This window comes from Polypterus senegalus, unplaced genomic scaffold (assembly GCF_016835505.1).
Source record: "Polypterus senegalus isolate Bchr_013 unplaced genomic scaffold, ASM1683550v1 scaffold_1615, whole genome shotgun sequence".
In the NCBI taxonomy this organism is placed as follows: Eukaryota; Metazoa; Chordata; class Cladistia; order Polypteriformes; family Polypteridae; genus Polypterus; species Polypterus senegalus.
Genome location: NW_024384204.1, coordinates 20,415 through 30,403, shown reverse-complemented (window position 1 = coordinate 30,403; position 9,989 = coordinate 20,415). Strand labels below are relative to the sequence as shown.

General features: G+C 45.8%; 1 long non-coding RNA gene across 1 annotated transcript; it reads left to right on the top strand.

The window, feature by feature from the left end:
* The first annotated feature begins 434 nt into the window (after positions 1 to 434).
* LOC120521866 lies at positions 435 to 9,185 on the top strand. The gene is made up of 3 exons (XR_005632218.1): positions 435 to 473; positions 6,739 to 6,912; positions 8,542 to 9,185. It is a non-coding gene; the product is annotated as an uncharacterized LOC120521866 (long non-coding RNA).
* Positions 9,186 to 9,989: the final 804 nt, after the last annotated feature.

The window sequence follows — 9,989 nt, the reverse complement described above, 5'->3', positions numbered from 1 at the left end:
ATAATGGACATCATTAAGGACAACACACATAATCCAAACAGACAATATTGGTCTGCTGATATGGTGACTGGAGGACAGACCTGCACAAGTTGCTTTGTAATGTTGGGGCACCAACTGGGTGTCCCCCTTTAATGAAGTCAAAAAAAACAAAAGTGGACGCGATGGCCCCAACAAAACAAACCTTTACACCCCAAAAGTCAAATTGACTTTGCAGTTGTGTGAACACGATGGCGTATGCTTTATGTTGAGTTTCTGAGTCCAACAGCAGACTCCATCCTCTGGGGGTCGGCAGCTTTTCAAGAGTCCCACCCAGAAGGTCAGGGGCAGCTCTGGGCACTGTGGCTGAGTCAGTTCCCCTCATTTGGTTTCTTCTCAGAGCTGCAGGTGGATAAGGAGAGACAGTCAGTGTGAGCGCCCCCTCTCACCTCAGAGTGGTATCACTTACCTCACAGAGACAGGAAGGTCATCTCCAGGTGGGCACACATGTGTGACAATACATAGAACTGGCCTGCTCATTTGTTTGCACTGCTTGTATTGTTGAATTCAGCAGCACTTTCAGAATTGATTCTCATTACATGTTTATTTGCACTTCATTTTTCTTCATCTTTGTCTTAACATGGAGTTGATAGTTTGGAAATGTAACAATAAATGTAATAAATGATTCCTGTAATTTTAAGAAATAGCAAATGTAAATTTGGTGTAAAACATATTATGACTTTTTTGGGACTTGAAATTTAAGACTTGACTCCAAACCTGCCTAACAACATTTATTTATGTAGCATATTTTAATACAAATAATGGAGCTCAAAGTGCTTTACATGATGAAGAAAGAGAAAAAAGACAAAATAAATAAGAATTAAAATTAGGAAACACTAATTTCCATTAATAAATGTAAGGTCTGATGGCCAGGAAGGACAGAAAAATAAAAAAAAACAACTCCAGCCGGCTGGAAAAAAAATCAAATCTGCAGGGGGTCCGAGGCCACAAGACCACCCAGCCCACTTAACGCATTCTACCTCACATCAATGACCTCAGTCAGTCCTCGTGGTGTTCAGGGTTCACTTGATGATGACGTCCCATAATGCACTTGGTTGCTCTGCTCTTCATATCTTCAAGTGCTGTTATGTCTTTCTTGTACTGAGGAGACCAGAACTGCACTCAGTACTCCAGATGTGCTCTCACTCGTGTATTATAAAGTAAGAGTATAATGTCACTTGATTTAAATTCTACAGTTTTAATGATATAACCTCACATTTTATATTATCTTTTTAATTGCTTCTGTAGATTACTTAGTCAATGAAAATGTTGTGTCAACATAAACCCTTAAATCATAAATAAATTAATATCAGTACCTTACTGACAGCATGGTGGGAATATCTAAAAATGACAGAATCTTCACTAATTCCATGCAGACGCACACCCATCTGGAATAATCCTGACATATTGCAAAACAATAAAATGATGAACCTCCCATACTGGAAAAGTAAAGGAATTCTATACATGGAACACATAGTTGAAGGATTGGATTTCATTCCATTTAACAGAATAGTCTCCCAATTTGGGATAGACAAGAATAGATTTTTAGAATATCTCCAAATTAAATCAGTAGTTAAAGAAAAATTTAAGCTTAAAGTAGAATTACAAACACCATCAAGGGTATTAGACTTCTGTAATCTCAAACACCCCAAATTACTGTCTAAAGTATATAAAACATTGACCAAAATAGATGATACAATAGCAATTCCTATAGGCAAATGAGAGGAGGATCTATTAGATAGCTTTGATCAGACTTTCTGGTCCAAAACTTGTTTAAAAGTTTTAAAACGATCAGAAACCCCAATTTACAACTAATTCAATACAAAATTCTACACAGAGTACACTATACAGGTCATCGGATGTTCAGGATGGGATTTGTGCCATCTGACACCTGCACACACTGCACAGACAACATTCCTGACAGTTATATCCACGCACTGTGGTCATGTCCACCTGTTCAGGGATTCTGGTATAGAGTATGTGAAGACCTGTCAAAGTGTCTGAAATGTGATATCCCAACTTCCCCCTCATTTTGCTTGCTGGGGAACCTAGAGGATGTCCCGATTGAAACAAATTTGGTTCACGTGGTTCTCACTGCCATATGCATCGCTAAGAAAACTATCCTCATAAACTGGAAAACAAAGATAATCTTTGCATTAACCAGTATAGAAATCTTTTATTGGATCATATTACACTTGAGACAGCCTCTGCCTCCACTTCAAATCAATCTCTCTGGGCTCCTTTGATCGGTTCCATCACATAGCGATGATGGAGGGTCATTGATATGGTCCTGGGATGCTGTGGTTGATGTGGTGGAGAGTCTGAGCTTGGAGTATCTGGAGGATCCCTGGGGTGGGTTCACTAGGGGGTCTTGGGCTGGGGGCTGCTGCCCGACTCTGGTGGTGCTTGGGTTACCTCCTGGGGTGGGCTTCTGGTGGTTGTGTGTGGGGCCTTAGGGGGTCTTGACGGTGGCTGCGGTCGCTGCCTAGTGGCTGCAATGCCCCTGGGTTGGTCTGGGTGTGGGCCTGGTGGCTTAGGGTATGGGGCGCCGCCCCGGATGGGGATATGGGTGGGGCCTTGGGGATTGGGTCCTGGCATGTACGCTGCGGGAAGAGGGCCGGAACGTGGCAGTTCCACCATGGGGAGGGATGTCCGGGAGGGGAGGATCCAGCTTTACCTGGGTGTCTTATGTCTTACTTAATCTGAATGTTGAGTAAATGTGGGGATGGGAGTAAATATTCTGCTGGGGTGGTGTGGGTTGGTGGCCTCAGACTCCGTGGGGCTCTGTGATGCTGCTGCTTCGGGCCATGGCTAGATAGGCTGGGGCCTCCGTGCCCGGGTGGATTTTGGGAGCGGAGGTGCCTATTGGGGCCAGTAGGGGAGCTGGCTCCTGGAGGGCTCAGGCCCCTCAGCCGTTCCTCCCATCCTCAGACATTTCCCTCCTCCTGCTCCTTCACATCATCACACAAACATGCACATAGGGCCTTGGGGTGTGGGTAAGTCAGGGGTGCGGTATGGATCCCGTTTCCGCAGTCCTGTGGCAGCCTACACCCCAATTTTATTTGCACATTAAACACTTCCACAAAAAACATTCCACACAAATGCACACTTAGGGCCTTGGGAGTGGGCACACTCAACGGCATCCGGTGGGGGGAAATTTCAGCCTCACTCCGAGTGCGTGTCCACTTCCAATTTTAAACTGCACCTAGTCACGGAGAGTTTTGGGGGGGAGGTGGGGCTGTGTGTTGGCATCAGCTGGTGTAGGCCACATGGTGCCGGCACTGCCGCGCCCCCCAACCACAAAATGCACCTTATCAGCACACACCAACACTACATTAGAGCAGCGGAGGGAGACTAGAGGTCTTATTACACCTCTGTTCTCAGTTAGCTGCCGGGGCTGGAGGCTAGGAGTGGGAGCTGGCCGTCTGCCTGTGGTCTGGAGTGGTGGGTTGCTTTGCTCTACGTTGGATGGGGGTGCCTGCTCACTATTACCCCTGCGGAACGGGGCTAACTCTGACGTCCAGGAATGGCTGTACCTCAGGTACGGCAGCACCGGACCAGAGTTAGGTAGGGTGTGTGTGGGGAGTGTGAATGGGTGTCTGGCGTACATCCTTGTAAGTCTTGGGTTGTATGTGTATGTGAGAGCATGAGGGAGGGAGTGTATGACTGTGTTTGTGTGTGACTGTATATGTCAGGTGGGGTTTTGGACTCCTCCCCTCTCCTGGGACATCTGGCAATACTACAACATCTTTGCCTACCCCCCCCCTGCCTTAAGCATCTGTCTGGTCGCTCCCGGTGGCTGCCTGGTGGGATCTGGTTCCCTGGGCTCTGTTGGGTCCTCGGCGGGTGGGTCGCCCTGGGTCCCGGGCTGCTGGGTTCCGGGCCCGGCCGACTCGGGGAGAGCGGCTGCGGCGGCCTGAGGGCTTGCCTTTGATATCTCCGGGACTCTGCCGGCTGCTGGTTGTGACCCCGGGTGATCCTCTGCCTCTCGTGGGGGTTGGGGCTTCTCTGGTGACGGCCTCCCTGGGGTCTCCAGCTCTGGGGTGACCTCTGGATCTCTGGGCTTGGAACTCCCTCCATCTTCCGACGTTTTGGGGGCAGGTCTGTGGCCCTTCACACTCACTATTGGATGCTCCTATAGAGAAACCTTACACATACAAGCGTCGTACACACAGGTGCTCACATGGTGATTTCATAAGTATGACTTGGACATCTTCAGCACATGACCTAAGGTTGTGGTGGCCCTAAATGCCTTAGTAATAATTACTGTATGATTGTCAGCAAACATTTTTACTTTTATATATCTTCATGTAGCTGATGCAGCAATGTTTTTGTCTTGTGGTTTTTTTTTCCCCTCTCTTTCTGCAGGTCTAGAAGCGGATTCTGGTTCATTTATTGTTTATTCTATACACCCCCTCCCCTTTACCTCCATCTCTTCTTTCTCTCTTCTTTTCTTTCACTTTTGTCTCCGTGTCCGGTTGAATCTTAAAAACATCTAAAAATATTTTTAATAAAGTTTTGGTATCAGGCGTGACGTTAGCAGAAGCTGTAACGCTCCACCTGAGAGAAAAACTGTAAGGCTAGTCACCAGCATTCAGACATCAATTCTGATTGATTAACAGCCGAACAGGACACGGTTAAAAAAAACAAAAAAAAAACATAAACCCTTAAATGCTCTTCAGAGGTCTCCTCCTGTAGCTCAGTGTCTCCCATTTTGTTTTTATATTTGGCTGAACTGAATCACTCAGGTAAATAGAAGACACATCAGGACAACAGCAAGTGAAGTGAAAAAGTATCACCAAAATAATACAAACAAATAAAAGAGGAGACTCCATGACACTTCAGGGACACATATATTCCTTTATTCCTGTTCATAAAACGAACTCATAATAAAAATGTATCAAAAAATTAAAGAAAACTTCAACAAAGACAGAGACAAACAGACCTGCTGATGGTCATCACTAAAGATGCCAGTCCTGAGTGGTAAATGACAGACAAGAATTCATGTTTGTCATCCTCACCCAGTGGTCACTTGTGACAAGTCCATCTGATCACCTGAGTACAGAACACCGTCAGTCTCATGTCTGTGACGTTCTTATCCAGTGTTGATGTCCACATGTCAGTCTGAATGACTTGGCACCAGTCAGTCCAGCGTGAAGGCAGGAGACCCTGTCAGGTATATAGCGCCTTACTTTATAAGAATGGCAGTGGTCTCGTGTTCACACTGCACGAGTTGATAGTTTGGAAATGTAACAATAAATGTAATAAATGATCCCTGTAAATTTAAGAAATAGCAAATGTTAATTTGGTGTAAAACATATTATGACTTCTTTGGGACTTGAAAATTAAGACTTGACTCAAAACCTGCCTGACTTGACTCAAGACTTGGGAGTGAAGAGGAGAAGAAAAAGGAGAAGAAGTGAGAGTGGAAATAAATAGAAGGAGAGCAGAGACAGGGCGTCAACACCAGAGGGCAGAGCTGAGCAGAGCAGAGGACTTGGGGACCTGCAGGTTTGGTGACGTCTGTGTGACTGATGGCCTTTGCTGTGCACTCATAATTTGAAGCCAAGTCTAATATTTTTAACATTTTGTATGAATATTTAGTACTACTGGTATCATTTGTAAAGCCTTGTAAAGACCCCACCATCTTTATTCCACCCCCTTATTGTCCACTGGCCTTTTCTGACTTTTTTAAACAGATGTCATTGAAAAGGCAGGACATAAAGAAATGAGCTGCTGTTGTGACAAATTCATACTGTGATGACACAAACATGTCACTCCTGTGACCCCCACACGTCCTGTGAAGTCAGCTGATAAAGTGCTGTGGATTTCCTTTGCTGTCATTTTGGTCAAATCACTTATGGGCAGAGCTGTGAATGGACAGCAGTGGTCAGCAGTCATGGGGGTCTCTTCACAGTCCACTCAGACCACCTCTGTGCCCACTGGACTGGACTTTGGTACGCTGACAGTCCATTTGAAGCTCATCCTCCTGCTTTATTACAAATTAGTAGAAGGAATAAGATAACTGAGCTCAGCACCACTGAGGTGTTTAGTGGACAAAGGTCAGCTGGTCAGTGTCACCGGTCAGTATGTGAGGTCTGAGTGGCCGAGGACAAAAGTGTCTCATGTCAGTCTTGTCCTCCATGTCCATTATGTCATCACTCAGTGTTTGTCCTTTTAAACCAACAGAGTGTCATGGGCATCATCTAATTATTGTGACATGAGGAGAGTCCATCATGACAAACAGCTGAGTGTTAAGCTCTGCAGTGACCAGAATGTCTAACAGTTGTCTTAGCACGATGTCCTACAAATCTGACAGAATGTCTACACATCCTGAGTCCTGAATGACACAAAGAAATCCCACTTTGTCACAATCCCCCATTGTCACCTTCTACAAGTCCATGTGGTCTCTCAAGTGCAGGACACTGTCAGTCTCATTTCTTTGAGTTTCATCTCCAATATTAATGTCCGTGTGTCCGTTTCAATGACTTCTCACCTGTCAGTACAGCATGAAGGCAGGAGACCCTCTCAGGTGTTTGGTGCCTTACTTATAAGAACAGCAGTGGTCTCGGGTTCAAACAGGCTCAGTAAAAAGTAGAAATGCCAGCAGTCATTGAGCCTTTGAGCTCTGTGGTCTTCTGTCTGTCTGACTGTCTGCCTGTCCCTCCTCATGTCCTCACTTCTCTCTCTTTATCTCCACAGCCTGGCTGATTGTGATCTGACCTCCAGGTCTTCCTCATCTCTCTCCTCAGTCCTCTCTTCTCCACACTCACAGCTGACTGAACTCCACCTGAGCAGAAACAAACTGGGAGATTCAGAAGCTCATCAGCTGTGTGAGGGTCTGCGAACCCCAAACTGTAAATTAAGGACACTGAGGTGAGTAAAGAGAGTGAGGTATGTGGAGTTATGAAGTTACAGCTGACCACCTGATGGACGGACTGATCACAGGACACCACATGGACAGACTGAAGGAAGGAGAAGGACAGGCAGTGGGACGAGAAGGACAAAGAGCAGTGGACAAGTGGAGCTGAACGGAGGTGACAGACAGGGAGGACAACAAAGATAATGAGAGACGACAGAAGGAGAACAACAAAGAGGAGGAGTGTGAGCTGAGAAAAGGAAGAGCAGCAAAGGTGGACAGACAGAGGGACAAGGACACAGGGATGAGAGATAACAGGATCAGGACAGCAGGCAGAGTGGACAGGAGGAGAGGGTGGACAGGTTTATGGGGGTCACTTGGAACTAACAAGACAGAGAAGAGCCAATGTCAGTGGACATGATGGTGTGGGGACAACAAGAAGAAACAAGAGGACAGAAAATGAGAGAAGACAGGAGAGTGAGGAGGAGTGGGAAAGAAAATAAAAAAGAGAGACTGAACATTAACTAAGAGAGCAGGACACAGGAAGTGACCACAGAGGGGTCAACACCATGTCACCTGGACAGACTACCTTCTGTTGTGATTGCTCTAACAGCACAATATAACAAAGGGGTGAGGCCTGTAGAATAGCCCACCAAAAAAATGCCACCCCCAGGCAGGCCCACCTCAGGCAAACAGGAGGCTTAATAATAATTCATTACATTTATATAGCGCTTTTCTCAATACTCAAAGCACCTTCCACACAGGGAAGAACTGGGAAGCGAGCCTACAATCTTCCACACTCTCCTGTGAGGCTTCAGGCCTGACTAGGCCACAGAAAGGAGCTCAGGCTTTTAAATTCAAAATAAAATTCAAAAGAGTCTTAGAGGTGTGAAGTGAGTCTGACCAGAGGGAGAACCGTGAAAACTCCAGCTGGAGCAGAGACAAGTCCACAGGTGGTCTTCATAAAAGACAAGGTTTATTAACAAAAGAGCCAAAGGGGCTGCCAAAGGCAATCCAAAGCTAACAACATTCAAAAAGCACAAACTGTGAGAGAATCTGAACTCAAGAGCCAAAGGTTCAAAGACAATAATCAGAATTAAAAACAAAAGAACAAAATACTCACAAAGACTACCAAACACCAGAGCACAGTCAAATGAGCCACAGCCTTTAGAGAGTTGGGAGGGCAGGTGGTCCTGCGTCTTGGGATCAAACCACAAAATATAAGGAACATGAGAGAACTGCAAGACACACACAGAGGTACTGAATAATAACAAAGTAGAATAAAAATAACAGATAATACAGAATTAAACAAATAATAAATGAACAGAACAATGTTATAAAAACAATTGAAAACAATGAAGGAGAATAAAAAAAGAAAAAAAAAACTGTCAGCAGGAGCCATGGAGGACCCCTAGCCTGACTAGAACACCTTCACTGAGATGAGATGAAACCAAAAGAGCTTCAGAGGACGGTGACCTGACTGGACAGTGAACTGAGTGACTGGCAGGGTGACACACATGTCATGTAACTTTGGGACACTGAGGAGAATTCTGGGAAGTTTACCTGAGTGGGCCTGTCACTGTGATAGTACAGTGTGTGAGGTGGGGTCTTCTTATGTTTGTAACTCACACTTGTGTCCTTCACAGGCTGTCTGGTAATGAGATCAGTGAGAGTGAGAAGATGAACCTGAGGTCACTACAGGAGGAGCTGAACAGGACTGGACGGCAGGTGGATATCAGCACATAAGAAGACTGGACATGCTGATCAACTGCCCCCAGTGACGGCGCCCCCTGTCCACTCTCTCTGAATTCTTCTCTTTATTCTTTAATAATCTCCTCCGCTCTCCTCCATATTTAATAAACTCTCCATGTCTTCTTCTCACCCTGTGTGCTTCTTCTTTAAACTCACTTGTGTTTCTCCACCCTGTCACCCTGAACTGGTCACTAAACTCCACAAGTTCAGACCAGAAACCCCTGAGTTTCACCAGCCAAGAACCACAGTTAAGATATGTCATTTGAAACCAGCGGGGGTCACAAAGCCCACAGAGGGGAGCAGCAGAAGCAAACACGAGTGGACAGTCCAGTTGTAGGGTGATGGAGAGTGAGGCCAATCCTGGCATTGGTGACAAATTCTGGACAGGCACCGGACCATCACAGGTCAAGCTGATGGTGGTCTGAGCAGAAACCTCATAAACCTACTGCTCCTCAACATCATGTGGTGTTGTTTGAACCCGTGTCTGCTCTACTCCTTGTTCACTGCCTCATTCGCACACAATTCATGTCATCATCAGTTGGTGACTGAACAGACTCTACTATGTGCTGCTTTGGATTTCTGTGACACTTTAACACACACAAGGCTCAGGTCTCTTTGTCTTCTTTGTCATTTCCTAATTGTCACCTGACTGTCACCTCCACTTGTGTCCTCTTTAGAGAGCAGTGGCCTGAATAAGTGAGCCATTTAAAAAGAAATGAGAACAAAAGGACAAAATGAGGAGAACTCAGACCTGCTGGTCTAGAAAGTGTGAGGGACTGGCAGCCCACCCAGGGTTGGATCTCATGCATTGAACCCGATGTTGACCTTGAACTGGACTGAGTGGGTTCAGAAAATGGAGGGATGGAGAACACCAAACACATAATAAGAAATAAGAGTGGAACTGGGATGAGAGTCCAATTACTGAGGGCCTGGATGATTGAGCGTGAGACCTCAGCTTGAAGGCTGGCATCTCCTGGACAGCTGGACAAGGAGCCGAGTTTGGACAGATGGACATAGAGTGTGACAGAGGAGAAGAGACAGAGAGACAAACAATGGTGCATGAAGAATAACTACAAAGAGAAAGATGGTTAAAGAGACAGGACAGATGGGGACAGAAGGAGAGAGTCAAATAGGACAGAGGGGGGCAATAAATGGAGGAGATAAGGAAGAGGCCATTTAAAAGTGAGACAGAGGAAAAGCTGAGTCACATCAAAATGGAGCAGAGAGTTTGATTTCCAAGGTCAGCAGCCTTGAAGGAGACATGATGTTCATCTGCACCCTCTTCTGTGCTGAGAAGGTTGAAGATCTTTGTGGACAAGAAGACTCTGCTCTGCCTCAGTTG